The sequence below is a fragment of the Dermacentor silvarum genome, chromosome 4 (assembly GCF_013339745.2).
Source record: "Dermacentor silvarum isolate Dsil-2018 chromosome 4, BIME_Dsil_1.4, whole genome shotgun sequence".
NCBI lineage: Eukaryota > Metazoa > Arthropoda > Arachnida > Ixodida > Ixodidae > Dermacentor > Dermacentor silvarum.
In genome coordinates, this window is record NC_051157.2 from 206,647,854 (window position 1) to 206,667,326 (window position 19,473).

Genomic DNA, 19,473 nt, shown 5'->3' on the forward strand with positions numbered 1-19,473 from the left:
AAAGAAACTGGCGTGCACTGCAATCGCACACACATCGGGTTACTCCACCCCAGAAACGTAAGAACGCATCAGGACCGATGGAGCGAGCTGAAGCCAACAGCGACACTGGCGACGCGCCAGACACGGTGGCACGGCGACAAAGCACTTCGACACTCAAAGTGGTCCCCCGCTGAGTCACACAGCTGCCGTCGTACACAGGATGCTTCTTTGCATGTTCTTTTCTTTCGGGGAGCGACCGGCGCGCCGAAGCCGCGGCGTCGCCGTGCCGGAACCACTCACGCGTCGACTTTCTCCGAGTATATTGCATTGCATCCGAGCAATCGGACCGAATAGACGCATGTGCGTGTTGCTTCTGGTGCCTGCTCCATTTGAACGGGCGTAAACGATACCAACAAGTGTGCGAAACACCGACGGCGTCCCGAAAAGTGAGCGTCCTTTCTTACCGTTCGTTGCCTTTGTGCTACTTTTTTATCTCGTAATTCGCGTGGCGTCTTTATCTGCTGGCCAGTGCTCCGTCACTAAAGATATGCAATATTTTTAAGGCGGCGGTCCCACTCCGGCGGCACGAGCCTCCCGTTTTCAGTACTTTTGGAGCAACCGTGGCGGCTCTTCTACTTAAGATATGAAGTTGTCGTATAAACCATAAAAAGCTTAATTCTTGTAGATTCCAACTATATATAATATAAAGAAATTGATTGGTGTGATTTAGAAATAAATGTTCAAGAACAAGCATGAGATACATGGTTTTTGCGCACTGTGTTTCAGTTGTGACCATATTTAGAAGAAACTACCGCACTTACTGCATTGCGGCTTGCTCTGTAGCTTTAGGACATATTTATCTAGTTCCTAGACGTAGCAAATAACATTTTAATTTTTACTTTTTGGATAATTTGCTTTTGAAGATTGCCAAATATTGCAATCTTCTGTTGTAAACAGCCCGGCAAGTACATGCTCAAGGAAGTTAAATTTTGGAGAAAGTAGAGATCAAGGTATTTCCATTTAGGAGGCAAAATTTCATTCGTGTAACTTTATTAGTTTTCCTAATAATGCGGCCGAAAATAAGCAATATTTAGAATTCTGGTTTTATTTTTGCCCAGTTTTGCGGGAAGGTAATAAAGCTGCGAAGCTGCGCTTTAAAACTAATAAAGTTACATGAATGAAATTTTGTGTACTAAATAGAAATTTCTTGATCTCTACTTTATCCAAAATTTAGCTTCCTTGAGCATGTAGTTGCCGGGCTGTTTACAACAGAAAATTGCAATATTTGGCAATCTTCAAAAGCAAATTATCGAAAAAGTAAAAATTAAAAATGAATTTGCTACGTCTAGGAACTAGATAAATATGTCCTAAAGCTACAGAGCAAGCCGCAATGCAGTAAGTGCGGTAGTTTCTTCTAAATATGGTCACAACTGAGACAAAGTTCGCAAAAACCATGTATCTCATGCTTGTTCTTGAACATTTATTTCTAAATCACAGCAATCAATTTCCTTACATTATATATAGTTGGAATCTGCAAGAATTAAGCTTTTTATGGTATATACCACAACTTTATAACCTAAGTAAAAGAGCCGCCACGGTTACTCCAAAAGTACTGAAAACGGGGGGCTCGTGCCGCCGGAGTGGGACCACCGCCTTAACGCGATAGCGTTTAGGGCCCCGTGTCGCAGAAAATGCGGCGTCGGCAATGCCGCCCATGGCCCAGAAAATCATCCCCAACCACGCAGGCCCTCCAAATATATGTTACCACTAAAGTTGCTGACGCATTGTCTTGCATTCTTTGCAAAGTTATTCCTCGGAATTTTGAGAGTGACAGCCCACAAATAATTGTCATAAAACAAAACACCGACAGCGCATGTCTTTTATGCTAAATCTTCTCAGGCTGAAATATTAAAGGTGCAAACAATAAAAGAAGGCCGTCCCACAAAAGAGGCCGCGTTTCTACCAGAGAGCGCGCCTTCGTGCATAGCGTTCACCGCCAGCGTTTCCCAGCAAACATTGCGGTTACATAAGCTGCAGTTGCCGGGAAGTGTGAGAAACAGTCAAGGATCTTTGAATGCTATCGCGTTCCACTCTCGAAGGCGTCCTCCAAATTTTGTTTATAGTGTATAGTAGTAAGAAGTCAAACATAAGTGATAGCTTTGGTCTGACGATGAAAGTGTGCTTAAAAGTGTTCGTAAAGTCGGGGAAGCCATCAAAGAAGAAAATATAGAGACAGATATTTAAGTATGTCATTGTGTTCCAACCCGAGACCCAGAAAAATGGAACATCATTGTACTGTTTAAGTCCCGGAACAAGCGTGACGCTGCGCTGCACAAAGCAAGGAAAACGTGTCTTTCCAACAAATACATTGGTATTGATAGCTCTCAGAAGATATATGTGAACGAGCACCTGTGCCATACGCTAAAGCGACTGCTTGGAATTGCTAACGGTAGAAAACGTGATCATGAGTGGAAATCCGTCTGGTCGTACGATGGCAAGATTTTCGCGAGACAGTCTGACGACCCACCCATCCTAAGAATAGAGCATTTATTTATTTTATTTATGAAATACTGCGGTAATGGAAGACCAGGCAGGTGGGGAAGGGAACAAATAATCGATTATGCACACATCAAAAGCAATAATTAAATTATACATGAATATCAACATCATCATCATCAACGTGAATATACAACGGGCGACCAATACAAAAGATGAAAAGGAAGGGACAGTAATATGTAACGAAAGTCAATGTCTAGCACAATAAACACACACACACACACACACACACACACACACACACACGCACACGCACACGCACACACACACACACAACACACACACACACACACACATATATATATATATATATATATATATATATAACGAGAAGAAAGGGAACCAAGGGGCCCGATTTTTATTAATTATATCATAAGAAGCCAACAAAAGTTCGCTGGCTTCTTATGATATGATTATATTTATATATATATATATATTTATATATATATATGAAGTAGTTGAACAGGAACTTGGAGGTTGAGGACGCACGTACGAAAAAAACGATACTTTATTTCCAACGTTTCGGCCGGGGCCCGGCCTTCGTCAGGGAATACATGAAATGGTAAGGCGGTGTGCTTAAATACCTACATGGTATTGGGGGGGGGGGGGGGTCCCCACGACACACTGTTGCTGTAAGGTACCCGTGTCGAATCAGCATTGCACATGTCCAACGTGATTAGAATTTTTTTCTCCTTTTTTTCTAATCACGCCTTGCTAAAGTCCCCCCCCCCAAAATTAAATCTACCTGCCCAGAAGAATTAAGTGTCACTGCGATATCGTGGACTGTTACGAGCTGCGCGCACGTTGAGAATTGTTTACGAAAACCATGTTGAGCTTAAGACAACGGGTTATTACTTTCAAAGAAATCGGTAACAAAATGAGCAATAATGTGTTCGAGCACCTTGCAGCACGCTGACGTCAGAGAAATCGGGCGGTAGTTGTCTTTCAGCAGGTGATCACCTTTCTTGTGCACAGCTACAACTCTGGCAAGACACCAATAATTGGGTAAGGTCGTCGTTTTGACCGATTCAGAGAAAATGGTAGTTTAGATATGCGATCCTGGTTCTGCGTATCGACGCAGGAAAGAGTTCGGAATTCCGTCAGGGCCCCCAGAAGATATTTCTTTTATATTCAGTAACAGTGAAAACACGCCTTCAAGTTATGAAATCAGTATCTAGCGAGGATGGAACAAGATCAGGATTTGGATCATCTTTTGAATAAAACCAGAATGAAAGTAGTCGTTCATTATCTTAGTAATTCCTGCTGGGTCTGTAACTGTTACGTCGTTGTGTTTTAATTTTTCTAAAAGAGAAGCTTTATTTCCCAGATAGCGCCAAAAATTTTCCGCATTACTCTTTAAGTAAGTTGGCAAGGTTTAAGAAAAATATTTCGAGATGCAGATAGTGCGCAAGAAAGCTGAACTTGAAGTGGTTAAATAAGGTCGTGGTTTCTGTTTAAGTTCTTTTTGGCTCGCTTTAGCATTCGCTTAAAATGCAGAATGTCTCGGGTAATCCAAGGATTTGTTCGCCTCCTTTTAATACGGCGATCACGAACGAAAGTATCTAAACAATGATGTGCTCTTAAAACAAAGCCACCAAGAAACGACCTCAGTTTGGGGTAGCTGGTTGACTAGCTGCCACAGTGCATCAAGAATGAATTGTTCGTCAGCTTTTGCCATGTCCTTCACCGTTTTCGGAACTTTTTTAGGATGCTGCGTAAAATCAGCAAGTTTACAAGTGACCAGTATCATCTTGTGGTCTGATACACCCTCTTCAATAGCCACATCGCACGAAGAAATATCTCTGTTGAGAAATAAAAGATGTAATATCGAGACAGGATTGGCGATTACCCGCGTGTTCTCAAGTATAACTTGCTCCAAGTTGCAGGAAAGCATAATGTCAAAGAGAGGGTTATTAATAAGATGTGAAGCAGCCTTTTTGGACCACTAGATGGAAGGCCAGTTTATGTCACCATTATGCTGTGATGACACTTTAATGAAGACATGTAATCATAGAGTAGGGATAGGAACTCGGGAGCGGAAGACAGTGGCCGATTGACAGCGCACAAAACAAACATTTGGCCCCAACAGTTTACTTCAAAAAAAAAAGGCTGTCATTGTCGTGTATCTGCACGATTACGCTGGCGAAAAAAAAAACAACCTATCTTTGAGTATTATCGCCACGCCTCCACCTCGACTTATGCGATCGCGTCGAAAGACTTGATATGAAGGGGGGATTACATTCGCATCACATGTAGCCACGTTTCAGACACTACAGTTATGTGCGGATCGTACTTAAAAGTAAGTTGTTCTAGCTGTTCAGTCTTATTTGCTAAGCTGCGGGCGTTAAAACTTAGAAATCTGAGCTTTTTTGAACTACTACGGGTGTCCAGTAAGTGACTATCGCGTGGTTTACGAACTTCTCGGAGAAGGACGCGCTGATTACTAGTGTCATCCCATACGTAAAGGCTGCCGTGACGAAGTTGACGGAGATCTTTCCAAGATATGCTGAATGTTGTGTTAGATTCTACACGTACTGTTTAAAATGGAATAGCTAGATTTTGTCTTACCCAAAATGTTCATCTGCAAGAAAAAAAAAATTTAATTATGGGGTTTTACGTGCCAAAACCAGTTCTGATTATGAGGCACGCCGTAGTGGGGGACTCCGGAAATTTGGACCACCTGGGGTTCTTTAACGTGCACCTAAATCTAAGTACACGGGTGTTTTCGCATTTCGCCCCCATCGAAATGCGGCTGCCGTGGCCGGGATTCGATCCCGCGACCGCCTGCTCAGCAGCCCAACACCATAGCCACTGAGCAACCACGGCGGGTACATCTGCAAGATACTACACATACGTCTGTTTTGCATTTCAATTCCCGTTCCGCAGTTGGCAAGGGTGACAGCATTGCTTGTCGTCTCAAAAAAAATTCTTTAAAGTTTGACGTCATAATGATATCTGAAACTTGGTTTCAAAGCAGGTACGATGTCGTTAAACTGGAAGATTATACCCCGTTTTACATGAACCGTCAGAATAGGGATGAAGGCGGTGTCGCTTTTTATGCTAAAATAATTGTGGTTATGAAGTGTTGCCACATTTTTCATTCATAAGTCATGACTATGAAATGCGAACAGTCAAAGACAGTAGAAGGTTGCTATCAGTAATATACCGCCCTCCGAACGGCAGTATCGGTAATATTTTATGTTGTTTTGGTAAGCTTTTGGCATTCTGCTTAGTCGAAAATGTTCATTTTGTCTGTGGAGGTGATTTCAACATACATATTTTGGAGGACAATAAGTATGTACACGATATAAACAGTGTACTACTTTCCCCTGGCTTTACTAATCGGATTACTACACCAACCAGAGTTACCCCTTCTACTTCATCTGCCCTCGACCTTCCCATTACAAATATAGAAACGCCTGTATGCGTGTGTCTAAAAACTTTTTATTTACAAAAGTCCTGAGGCTCGACTATTTCAAGTCGAGGCGGGCCGCTCCCACGATGGCACCGTCAGGCCCAGCCCTTCAGCGACATCATGGGCCCTCTGGACAGCCCGTACCTGATCTTGAAAAGATGAACTCTCTAGCATCTTCTTCCAATGGAGCCATTCTTCTTCAGGGTTGGTGAGAGTCGCAGGGCATCCCGCGAGCATGTGTCTGATCCCAATGATGCCATTACACGCATGACAATCTTTCTTGACCTCTCTTTCTGGATACATTTTATTAAGGTCGTACGGCGTGGGATAAGTTCCTGTTTGTAATAGTCTCACTGAAACTGCCTGAGCCCTGTTCAGCTTTGAATGTGGCAATGGAAATTGTCTGCGTGCTAGATAGTAGTGTTTAGTAATCTCGTTATATGTTAATAAATGATCTCTAAGTTCCCCGGCCTGGTGGTGGACGGCTCGGTTGTGACTGTCACGGCTAGCAAGTCCTCGTGCCAAGTCATGAGTAACCTCATTGAGGTTAGCCCGGGTCTCGTCCACTTCTCCCATATGCGCAGGAAACCATTGGATTTCAGTTCTCATACTCATAGTGTTTTCAATAAGTTTAGCTGCAACCGCGGCCACGTAACCTTTATCGAAAGCCTTTATAGCAGCTTTGGAATCGCTGTAAACAAAAGTCCATTTATTGTTCCTGATGGCTAGAGCAATTGCCACTTGCTCCGCCACCATGGAATCTTTGGTAAATACAGTGATGGCATCTTGCACCTTCCCTTGAATGTTTGCTACTACGGCAGTATATGCTTCTTTCCCTGTCACCCAGGCAGCATCTACGAAAGCCGCCTGTTGATTCTGCTGTTGAATCTCCCGCAAGAGTGCTTTAGCTCTTGCCTTTCTCCTTTTGATATTGTGCTCTGGATGCATGTTTCTAGGGAGGGGGGTGGTTCTAATCAGATCCCTAATCTCAGCTCGCAACTCCACTTCATCCTCTAGTGGGCGCCTTGACCTATTTAGCTCTGCCCCTATTGCCTGTAGTATATTCCTGCCGGCTCGTCTTTTTGTCAATCTTTCCTGTTGCGCAAGTTGCTGAGCCTCCGCAATTTCCTCTATTGTGTTGTGCACCCCTAGACTCATCAATCTCTCAGTTGCAGTGTTAATCGGTATCCCTAGGGTAGCTTTAATGAGCTTCCTAATCATCGTGTTAACTTTGTTAAGTTCTACCTGCGTCCATTTGAATAATCCAGCAACATAGGTGAAATGACAGAGAGCAAAAGCATGAACTAGCCTCAAAGCACTGTTTTCCCGCAGGCCTCTGTGTCTATTGGTAATTCTCCTTAGTAGCCTAATTACTTCATCGGTTTCATTTGAGATGTGCTGTATTGTTCTATAGTTCGGATTATTCGCTTCTATGTAGAATCCAAGAACTTTTATTCCTTCGACTAGCCTGATTGTAGTTCCTTCGTGAGTGTGTATGTTCACTCTGGGCTCGTCTGTCGGGATGTAACCTCTTGGTTTTCGACCTCTTCTACGATGTTGCAAAACCAAAAGTTCCGATTTGACTGCCGAACATTTCAGCCCCATATCTTTCAGTGTATTCTCTACAATATATATTTTCCTGTAATCTGGTCTCCGTCTGTCCTACGTTACCTTTGGCACTCAAATCAAATGAAATCAAAGGGTAATTTTATTACACAATAATATTAAACATGCGTACAAGGATATTTGGTCCCATAGCCTAAAGCGGCTAGTGATAGGTCCAATACAAAAAAATGTATTGCAATAATTAGCAGTCTTATACAAACAAAGTAGCGAAAGTATCATACATAAGCGGTTAATACTATATATATTAACAGAACTGCGCTGAAAACGAAAAAAAAGAAAGAACAAAGAAAAAACAACAAACTAACATACACATAGTTTTCTAATATAAAAATCTTAAGAACGTGCTTGGTAAGTTAAGTAGTGACATTTGCATGTAAAGTCAAAATTTCTTGCGAGTTTTATTTCAAGAGGCAAATTGTTCCATAGCTTAACACCAGAGAATTAAATTAACCTTTCGCCGTACACATTCGAACGTAAAGGAAGATTAAGATTACCATTGCGTGCATGCCGTGTGTTTAACGACGGAAACGTGAAAATGGTACGCGGCAGAGGTGTGTTTGTGTTTAGTATTTTATTTACTAAGCAGGAAATCTTGTAGTTCCGTATGTCAGTAAACGGCAGTATACGCAGCCTCTGAAATAGAGGATTGGAGGGATGACGCACCGAGGAGAAAGTAATCGCACGAACAGCCCGTTTTTGTAATCGAAATAACGGAGTAAGGTATGTTGTGTACGTTTGGCCCCACGACTCGCAACAATAGCTAAGGTGGCAGTGAAATAGGCTAAAATATATTGTTCGCAGCAATGTCAAATCAAAGTATTGACGTGCTCGTATGAGAGTGTAACAGCTGAATGACAACTTTTTGCAAACGGTACTGATTTGGTATCTCCAGTTAACGTTACTATCAAATATAATGCCTAGATATTTAATAGTCGGAACACATTCAATGGTCCGATTGTTTAATGATATGCTAATTGAAACGTTGTTCAGAGTTTTTATTCGTGAATGGCAAATAACGTATTTTGTTTTATCGGCATTTAGTAACAGTTGGTTTTCACGAAACCACATTGAAACAGCTTGTAGTTCATTAGATACCGTATATTGTAAGGTTTCAAGTGAACTACCTGTGAATAAAATTACAGTATCGTCCGCATACATTAATGCTTTAGACGATTGTAGAATCCGCGCGAATAAAATGGGACCCAATACGGATCCTTGCGGTACACCACATGTGACATTCCTAGATTCGGATAGAAAACCGTCAATGAGTACTTTCTGCTTTCGAGATGTGAGATAACTGGATAAGAAGTCATGAGGGCCATCAGAAATACCATAGCACTTCAGTTTTTTCAGTAGTGTCGAGTGACAAATGGTATCAAATGCCTTTTTAATGTCGATGAAAATTCCAATAGCAATCTTTTGATGGTTGAGGGCAGAATTGAGTATTTGAGATAAGGTAAGGACAGCTGTTGATGTGGATTTCCCTGGGACGAAACCATGCTGTTCCGGGCAAACTATGTTATTCCTGCTAAGGAAGTCCTTAAGCTGTTGAGCGATTAATTTTTCAGAGACATTGTTTACTATACTCAATACGGATATCGGTCTGTAGCTGCCGGGAACATTATGGTTGCCCGTTTTGTATACTGGTACAACTTTGGCCATTTTTAATACATCTGGATAGTAATTCGCATTTAATGAATGGTTAAATAAATGAAAAAGTGGAGCACTCAGAATATCTGGATTGTCTTTCAGTACCCTAGCTTGTATACCATCAATCCCTGTGGCTTTGTTCAGCTTTACATTTTTTATAGCAGACGTCACCAGCTCTTCTGTTATGACCTGAAAGCTAAATTTGTTTTCACATCTTTCAACATAAGTGATGGGCCGTGCAGCAGTAAATTGTTTCGTAATGTTTTCGCCAACCGTGGCAAAATAATCATTAAAATCATTTGTAAGGCTAGCTATGACGTTGTCAGGGAGAATCTTCTTTGTGCTATCGAGCCCTGTCACTTTCTTGACCATTTGCCACGTTTGTTTTGTATCGTAGTGGGCAAGGATACGTGCATAATATGCCCTTTTAGATTTACGCATTAGCCCAACTGACTGATTTCTGAAGTACTTAAATTGAGCCTTGTAATATACATTTGTTTTGTTTAACTTTAGCTTATTGTGATAATAATCTTTTTTCTTCAGTAGTGCAAGAATAGGCTGTGTTATCCAAGGAAATGAACTATCTAGCATCTGTTTAGGTTCCAGGATATGCTGGCGACATAACCATATGGTTATGTCGCCAGCATATATCGCGTATTGTATATCCCCAATTTTCTCCAAATTTCTGGCAACCCTAGACATTGCATGTACTACGGGTACAATTTCCTATGATATTAGTGATTATTGCCGAGTTTTTGTAGTGTATTCAACGAGTAACAATATCAAACAACACACTGAATTACTTACTCACCAACACATTTCTAATGACGCACTGTATTTATTTAGTCAGGCTGTAATCACTCACGATTGGAATTTTATGTTGAGAAAGAAAGGGCGCAAACAAAGCATATGACGAACTTCTTGAAGCCCTTGTGCGCCTTTACATTGCGAATTTTCCATTCAGACAGGTCAGGCGTTCAAAAAAGATACGAGAACCATGGATCACGAGCGAGCACGTCGAGCTGATAAAAAAGTAAGAGCCGCCTTTATCATACGTTCTTGCACTCGACATCATAAATAAAACTTAAATAAAAGGAATTTAAGACAGACAGGAATCAGGAATTAATTGAATAAAACACTAAAGCAAGCGAAAATAGATTACTATCAAAGTGTGTTTTCTGAAATTAACAAGAAGCGTCTGGATGCGGTTTGGAAAGTAATAAATAGCGTCTTAAGTTGTGACTCTAAACGTAAAATACCCAAATAGATAATTGGTAATAATTGTAAACTTAGCGGTAAAGCGCTGGCTAACCACTTTATTACTTAATCTCTGAACGCAGGCACAGTGCACAGCCTTGACTCCCGAGTTGCTTTTTCACTCAATAATAGTATTGCAAAAGCGATATTTATGGAACGAACGAGGTGGTGTTTAGAACAATTATAAATTTAATTAACAACAAAGCATTAGATATCGATAGTCAAGCCAATAAAATACGTTTTAGAACACTTGCCCTTCACTCGTGCGTTGGTTCACACATATTCAATTTCGCAATGGAGTCGGCGACTTTCCGAGATGGTATGAAATGAGCTAGAATGCGAATGCGTAAAAAGAAAACTATCGTCGATGCTATAAATTAGCGTTCGCAAATGCTCAGAGCAAAAATTTGTTCAGCAAGAAGCAATTTCTTCACAAGTACGCTGACCAATTTTATGACACCAGCCAAGAAAGTTCTGGCGTTACCTGGCAAAACCAGGGGCTTCGATCGACTAAATGGAAATAGACGGAACCATTATTGATGAGGCAAACCGTACTGAGAACGCCTTTAATCACTATTTCCAGTCCGTGTTTACCCGTGCTTCTGCCTAAGATTTCAGTTAAACGGAATACCATTGCCGCATGCCTGACCTTTTCATAACTGAATGCGGCATCCTTAACCTATCGCTACAGCGTCATGAAAAAAAATTGCCTGGGCCCGACGGATTATCTAATGCTTTTCTAAAGCGATACGCGCACCAAGTGTCTCCACTTCGTCACAAGATTTTCTCCTTATCCCTAGAAACAGCATCCGAGCCCGCCGACTGGCTTTCTGCGAAAGTGGTCCCGGTGTTCAAAAAAATCGGAATAGGCTCTTAATAAGCATGTATAGGCCTGTATCACTAACCAGCTGTTGCTGCAAGGTAATGGTTGGTATGATGAAACTTTATTACGGTCCCTCGGACCGTAATAAGTATATAATTAACAAAGCAATCATAACCTACCTTGAAAGGAACAAACTTTCATATGTAAACAAGCACCGCTTTAGGAAGGGACTATCAACAGTTACGCAATTACTTGAAATTACACACGACTTCGGGGCTGCTATCAACTCTGGTTTCCAAGTGGATGCAGTGTTCGTGACTTTGCAAAGGCCTTTGATTCTGTCCCACATCGTAAGTTAATTGAGAAGCCTAATATTATTGGTAATAATTCAAACAGTTTCCTGGATTGCAGCTTCCCTCTCAGGCCGTACTCAATATGTCGAAATAAAAAATGCCAAATCCGATAGCCTAGACGTTTGCTCTGCTGTTCCACAGCGATCAGTATTAGGACGTACACTTTTTCTAATTTATATAAATGACATTTTTTCCGGTGTCTTTCGAAGTGTTGTAATGAGATTGTTTGCAGCAGACTACGTTGTGTACACTGCGGTTCGTTCACAAGATGACCAAAATAATCTGAACTTAACACTGACTAACATTGATTCTTGATGTAAAACTTGGGATATGAAAATAAATGTCACCAAAACGTCATCTGTCACCATAACAAGAAAAAAACAACGCCCATCTATTTTACTTACCTTGTATGGGGATCTTCTGTGACGCATAAGAATGAAGTAAAATACTTGGGGTAACATTTATTGAAAAAAAATTACACCATCTTCCCGTAGGGGAACCCTGAGTAGTATGCGAAGCAGCCATGGGGTCAACGCAGTTTCCCATTTCGTAGTTCCGGTAAGTGAAGCTGCTTCGCATTATCGCGCGCGGAGCTGCATGTGTTGCCATTCGTTGCGCAATTCGGAGAGGAGAGTAGCGTCGGAAAGGAGAGGAGGAATGCCGAGAGAAGAGGAGATGAGACAAGGAGAGGAGGGGGAGGAGGATGCGCATGCGCAGTGCGGGTGTGGACACCACACGGCGGATGGATGAAGGGAGGGAGGGAGAGAGTGACAGCCCCGACCTTCGCATATAAAATTGAGTTGGCAATCCCACATAGATAACATATGTACAAAAGCATATCGACAACTTGGATTCATCCGACGAAAACTGTCAGCTGCACCCTCGCATGTAAAACTAAACGGCTATAAGACAAATTCTTGAGTACAGCGCCATAGTTTAGAACCGCCATCAGTCTTATCTGAAAATGAAACTTGAAAGAATTCAAAATCTAGCACTCCGTTTTATTTATTCCCGTTACTCCAGCTACGATAGCGCGACACTTCTCCGTAAAATGGCTAGCATCTCGACGTTGCAATGCCGACGACTGACTGCATGTATGAAATTTCTTTTCCTGTTATATCATGATTGTATCAGCATAACTAAAGATTCGTACCTAAAGTCACCTCACCACCGCTCCAAAAGAATTAACCACGACATGTGCATATGGCCATTCGCTGCTAGATGTGATGCATTTAAATTTTCATTTTTTCATTGATGCATAGAACTATGGAATAACCTGCCCCACTACACTTGATGTCACTTGATGCTTTTGTTGCGAATGTTGAAGATTTATTTGACGAGAGTTCCTTTTGTAAATCTGTTTATAGCCATAGCTTTCTTGATTATGTGTCATGCATTGAATGATTCTAGAGCTCTGCACTGTTTTGATTCGAATATTTATGTAAGCTGTGTGTCTCTTTATTCATGTTCCAGAACACCAAACCTGTTGCTCTACATATTGTTCATTCCACTCCTGTCGGAGCCTGAGAAAGGCTCAGTATTATGAAATAAAAATAAATAATATCTGTGCTATTCAAACAGGGTGATTTACATCAAGTCTCCAATTACCGGCCAATGTCTGTCCTACCAATTTTTTCCATAGCATTAGACAAAATATTTCCATGCGCCTATCAAAGTTTCTAGACAAACATGACGTTATAACAAATTCACAGTTTGGCTTTAGGAAGGGAAGATCTACAGAGACAGCTCTTTTACCCCTTAATAAAAGCGTTGTGCTAGCTATAGACGGTGGGAAATTCGCACTCGGGCGTTTCATTGATTTCAGCAAGGCTTTTGATTGCCTCAATCATGTTATTCTTATATCTAAGCTTTCAATGTATGGAGTTCGCGGCAATCGCCTCGCCTTAATGAAAGCATACTTGAAAAATAGGACTCAATGTGTATGTATTGATAACGTCCAATCTTTTTTCTTATCAACTAAAACGGGGTTGCCTAAAGGGAGTGTTTGGGCCCGTTAATGACTTAGTAAATATTGATGCTACAGCTAATTTCTGTGCTATGCACATGATAGCACATTACTCTTTACTGGAAAGGATGCAAACGAACTAATTATTAGGTGCAATCCACTGCTAGCTAAACTGTCTGAGTGGTCGTAGTCAAATGTTATCAGAAATAATGCTGCTAAGACGAAAGCTGTTCTTTTATTGCGATAGCAATTATATGGACACTCAAAAGCAGATTTCTGCCGTCGGCGTCGCCGTCGCCGTCGCCGTCGCCGTGAGGTTCCGTATGACGTCATTTGGAGATGAAATCGTCGCCGCGCGCCGCCGAACGCTGTATGTGCGAGTGAAAGGGCGCGAGGGACGCGCGCTTTCACAGGGAGTGAACGCACGGCGGAGAACAAACGCGCGTTCTGCGCCGTGCTCGCTTAAGGGCTGCAGAAGTAGGCGTCTCTTTTCTCCTTTACAATGACCATATATGTAGAGCAAACGCGCCTTCTTCAGACGCGCGAGAGTCCGTGGGGGAGGGGGAGGGAAGGGAGCCGACGTTTAGCTGCGGCACCAAGTGGCTATTTATATCAGAGGCTCCAGCAACAGTCACCAACGCCGCACGCATTTTGAGCTAACGCGGGCAAAACGCCGATGGCGTCGACAACAGTTCTGCGTGTTGTTGCTACCAAAGCCGCTCACCTTACTTCGTATGACATTGCTCTGTTGCTATCGCATTCATTGCTTCGCCCTTAGGGCGAAACTGTGACATTTTTTAGAAAAAGAAATAAAACTTTTAAACTGGAACACTCAGGAACTTATTTAGATACAAATATTGAGCTAGTTAACGAACATAAAATACTTGGTATAACTTTTTCATGTCATTTAACTTGGGATGCTCACTTTAATCAACTTCCCAGTAAGTTTTCTGCAGTATCCGGGGTGCTGGGTCGCTATAGAGCTCTCATGTCGGTAAAAACCAAGCTCCAAATTTATCATGCATTGTTTACCTCCCAATTTAATTATTGTAGTTTAGTATGGGGGGGCCATAACACAAACGAATATGGATCAAATAATTACATCACAAAACGCGCTCCTCCGGCACATTGATAATACCGATCCTCGATCGAAGACAAAAACTTCGTCACAGAAATACCAAGTTATATGGGTAGATCAATACTAGGAATATTGTGTTTTACAGATATTTTATTTTTCAAAAGAAGAGTTAAGAAATCGGCTTACCCCAATAGCGACCCTACAGCGCCATGAAATACCAGTACGTCTCAGGAACCTTGATCCTTGGTGTGTCCCACGCTTTCACACTGAATACAAATTACAATCCACTTAACACAATTTTCCAAAAATCCTTAATAACTTTGTTAACACTACTAAGTGGTCTCACAGGGAATTGAACATGTATTTGTTCACTTTAAACATATATATTAATGTATAACAATGTTATAATTGCATGACGCCTTTGGTTTTTTATTGATCTTATCAAATATGCTTGAATGTTTTTAGTTTCGGTATTGTATGTCAATTATTCTCTGAAGAGGCTTATATATGAAAAATTGATCTTGTTTAACTCTGGTCGTTGTTTAGTAGAGTTTGAAGTGTTTTAGTTTGTTTTGTGGTAATTATGTACATTACAAAGTACCACCTATTAATCCGCTGTCATGTACAACGCCTCCTGTGTCCAGTAAAGCTGCTTACGACAGCTTTTAGCCCAGGACGACGTTTCCAGTGCATACCAGAAGAATTAATAAAGTTGAATTTGACGTAACGGCGCTGGGGTTTCACCGCGAAATTCGGAAACTGAAACTTCGACGCTCACTTTGTCTTTTAATAATCAGCTTACTACCACGAAATTATTGTTTTGAAAGAATACTCTATCAGCCTACCCTAATTTATATTTACTTTCCTCTTTAAAATACTGGCGGTTTTCTGTGATCGTTCATAGACTTGCTGCGCATCTTCAAATGTGCGCGCAGCTATTGCTCTCTCTCTTCTTGTTCCTGTATCCCCTATCGCCAGTGCAGGGTAGCGAACCGGACGTGCGTCTTGGTGACCTCCTTGCCTTTCCCCACTTCGGTTTTTCTCTTTCTCTATGGCATTATTTTCAAGTACCTAAACCACACAAACATTGCGGCCCCCACTGCTGTGAACGGTGACGACCTCGAAGTGTGCTACCGCACGGCAGTTTATTAAACATCGTTAAAAAGCGTATGGGTGATTCCGCGTGAGATCGAAACACGTCGTCTATGACATATTTATAATTCCTCTGATAATGTTGTATATCGTGTACACATCAGTCAGAAGCACAAGACTCAACTTTGGTTTTCCAGAAAGGAAATAGCTAGGTCGGGTCGCGCAACGTGCAGCAGCCTAGTAGAGGAGCCGGAGCGAGTGCCGAAATACGTACGGCTCCCACGTGGCCACCTTATGCGTCCTGACCTCACGACACCTTTTGGGAAGGTAAACCAAAACAGGTTGTAGATATGCAATTATAGCAAATTATTTAGGGCGCTCTGAGGCGTGAGTGTTCTTTCTATGGTTTCAAGGTCGCAAGGCGCTTTATTTGGCAAAAAATTATTGATGAATAAAGTCGACACTTTCATGTCCGTACTCCTTTAAGCAGTGTTGTACACGTTCCTCTAAAACAGGAACGAAAGCTCGTTCCTCGTTCCTTCCCAAAATTGCAACGAGTTCCCGTTACAAGTTCCCTTAATGCGAAAGGAATGCGTTCCAGTTACACTTCGAACATGGGAACGTGTCGTTACATTAACGTTACATTTTATGATTCTTTAATTAAAATATAGTGTCGGGAAATCCTGCGGCGAAATAAAATGAGCAATTTAAAACTCACATCGAACTGCGTATATTATACGAATTTGAAAATCGCCGGCAGCAGATTATCTGGAAATAAGAAGGATCCAAAAAACGCTCCTATAAGAATTTTTTTCTGGGAGCAGCGGACATACTCTAGACCTGTCTAACTGCAACTTTGGTGCTCGTCTATTACAAGGGCAACCATATGGCACTTTCCACTTCGGTTTTCAAATACGCAGTCAGGATACTGCGCTTCAGAGGTGCAAATGGAAAGCTACTCACATGAACCAATATAATTAAATTTCTTGCACAAGAAACCTCATCGAAAGAAAGAATGCATAGGCGTTTAATGAATGCTAATTCAATATTGAATTATGAGTGGGAAAAAGAAATGTCCGGAATAAATATTCGCAACTTAGTTAAGTCCCTTGTTTGAACTCAGCAAGAGCTGCATCTCGATGCTGGTGCCTGACAGACGAACCCGTTTTTCAAGCGAAGCTTGCATAGCCTCACACAAGTGTGGGCGGTGGTGGTGGTGTCACGCTTAAACCCTATCGAAAACGTGTCGGAAACTCGCGTCTCGTTCTCTTGCTATATACCAAAATTGGCATTGAAGGATACGAATGTATGATTAACATGACTGATAGGTCATGACATCAATAACATCGCATGCTCGTCAGTTACGTCATGATTAACGATAACAAAATCACGTGTGGCGCATACCCGCATTGGGTATGCGCGTATTAGCCAGGAACAAGAAAGGAAGGAAGGAAGGAAGAAGGAAGGAAAGAAAGGAAGAAAGAAAGAAATAACGAAAGAAAGAAAGAGAAAGAAAGAAATCATGTGGGGCTCATAGCGGGGCGGCACATTTCAGCTCCACTGGTTTACCATCTGAATGGGATGCACGGGCGGTGAACATGACGCGCACGACCAATCAGGGCCGTTTGGTGTGTCGCAGGGAGGGAAAGGGAATGAAAGGGGGTTAACGCGCGCTCCGCCTGGCTTCCCTCGCCTCAGATCAGTTTCGACACCCGGATGGGAAGGCACGCGTGGTGCGTTCCGCCGAGGAGCAGGCTGTGTTTGAGCAACGGTGCCGCGAACTAGCTCGGGATAGGGCTCGTCGTCGCCCGGATGGGAAGGCACGATTCTAGCGTGAGGGCTTCCGAAGCCCATGCGAAACGTCAGCGAAGAGCCGCGGACCCCGAGTTGCGGAAGCGCGATGTCGAGGCCTAACGTCAGCGAAGAGCCGGCGAGCCTGAGTTCAAGGCAAACGAAGCAGAACGCGTGTGGCAGCGTGGTCTTGCCACAAGCTTCGCTTACCCCCATTTTCTCGACAGGGGAAGGGCTGGTGATTTTTTCGTCAGCACTTCGTTGGCAATGTTGAAGAGCCGTTCCACCGAAGCGCTTGAGGGTACTGCCGTGTTGTACTTGAGGAAAAGTTGGTTCAATCCGTGAAAGTTCTTCATCTGCGACAGCGGGTAGTCAACTGGAACTAGCAAGTACCGCGACAGCTCATCCTGTGCCTCGGCTGGAAGGGTTCGGTGCCCGTGAAGACTTTCCATCCGCCGTAAAGTCCCTCGAGTGGCGCTGCGATTCTGACGCCATGGTCCCTTTGCGGCAGGCAGGCATGGAGGAAATAAACTACAGGAGGGAGCGTCACGTGACAATCTCGAAGTCTAGTAATAAAGAATACAACGGAGAACTCACGAAAAAAATGCCCCACAGTCACGTGACAGGCAAACGATAGTTCTTTGCACCTCACGTGGTCGCCCATCCACCCTGCGTGATGTGCTGCGTATGTGCGTGCGTCTGTTCAATGCAGTGGAACGTTTACAGAAAGAACGCTGTTCCCTCTACCGTTCCTTCATAAACGTAACGAGTTACCGTTACAGTTCCACCGACCTTTATTGGAACGGTGGTGTTGCTACGTTCCTCCCAGAAGGAACTAGTTCCAGGAACGCTGTGCCGTACAACACTGCCTTTAAGTAATCAAACGAGTATCAACAGCAATGCGCAAAAAATATTCCTGTCATTCAAAATGTTTAGCCCTCCTTCATATTCCTAAGATGCCAAGAGTGCTATGAACGGGAAGTCCTATTTAAAATATATCGTATTTTATGGCATATAACCCGCACCAAAAATGAAAGACTAAAAATGTGTCTTAAAAGTGGGGGTGCGGGTTATCTGCGAATATTCGGGAAGGCAAGGGGGGGGGGGTCGGCTTCACGGCAACGTTTGGCCTGCCGTGCAAAGTCCGCATGCCCATTAACATCGACGTGTGCTAAGCCGACCAGCGGCCAACACAGGTAATAGCCAGATCCACATCCATATAGTCTGGTTATAGACGCTTTTCTTGGATGGCAGATATACTTACGATATGCTTGGATATCAAAATAGTGAACTTATGTTCGTGTATATAAGTCTGGTGACATAGACCACTCATGGACTGGCTTTCATGCAAGCACAAAAAATATTCGAAGCTGCAGATAAATGTAAAAGAAATGAAAACAATAATTTCAGAGGCGCGAAAGAAAAAGGCCGGAATGAATAAACATCCGACGCAAGCGAAATTTGGAATGCTGTTAATAATTTAGAGCGCATATCACACTATCACACTATATAGATAGCACGACTTCGCGACATGCCTGCCGAACATGAACATATCTCTGAACACATGAACATGAATCTCTGCGAACATTACACGTACTCCAGAGTCAATGCACGCATGACGTTAAAATGCGGTTTCAAATACGGCACGATAATTTGTCTGTTGATGGGCCGGCAACTCACCTTGAAACGCTGCTCGTTAGTCAGCAATGTGCAAAGCTTTTATCCTTGTGATTCTGTCATGGAATTTTGTAAAGTATCGAGTTTCATCATAATGTTATACACTGTTCTTAGACACATATACAGTTCTTTTTATGAATAATAACTCACAGTGTGTTGCTGTGTGAAAAAGACTCAATGCGCTGCGATTTAAGAATAAAATTTTATCAC

At 42.5% G+C, this 19,473-nt stretch overlaps 1 protein-coding gene across 1 annotated transcript in view; it reads left to right on the forward strand.

Annotated features, from left to right (window-relative positions):
- The first annotated feature begins 207 nt into the window (after positions 1-207).
- LOC119450909 (2-Hydroxyacid oxidase 1) overlaps positions 208-19,473 on the forward strand; it is a 48,714-nt gene continuing 29,448 nt past the window's right edge. The window contains exon 1 of the mRNA XM_037714381.2: positions 208-425. The gene's annotated coding sequence lies outside the window, so the exon portion shown is untranslated. The remainder of the gene's footprint in view (positions 426-19,473) is intronic.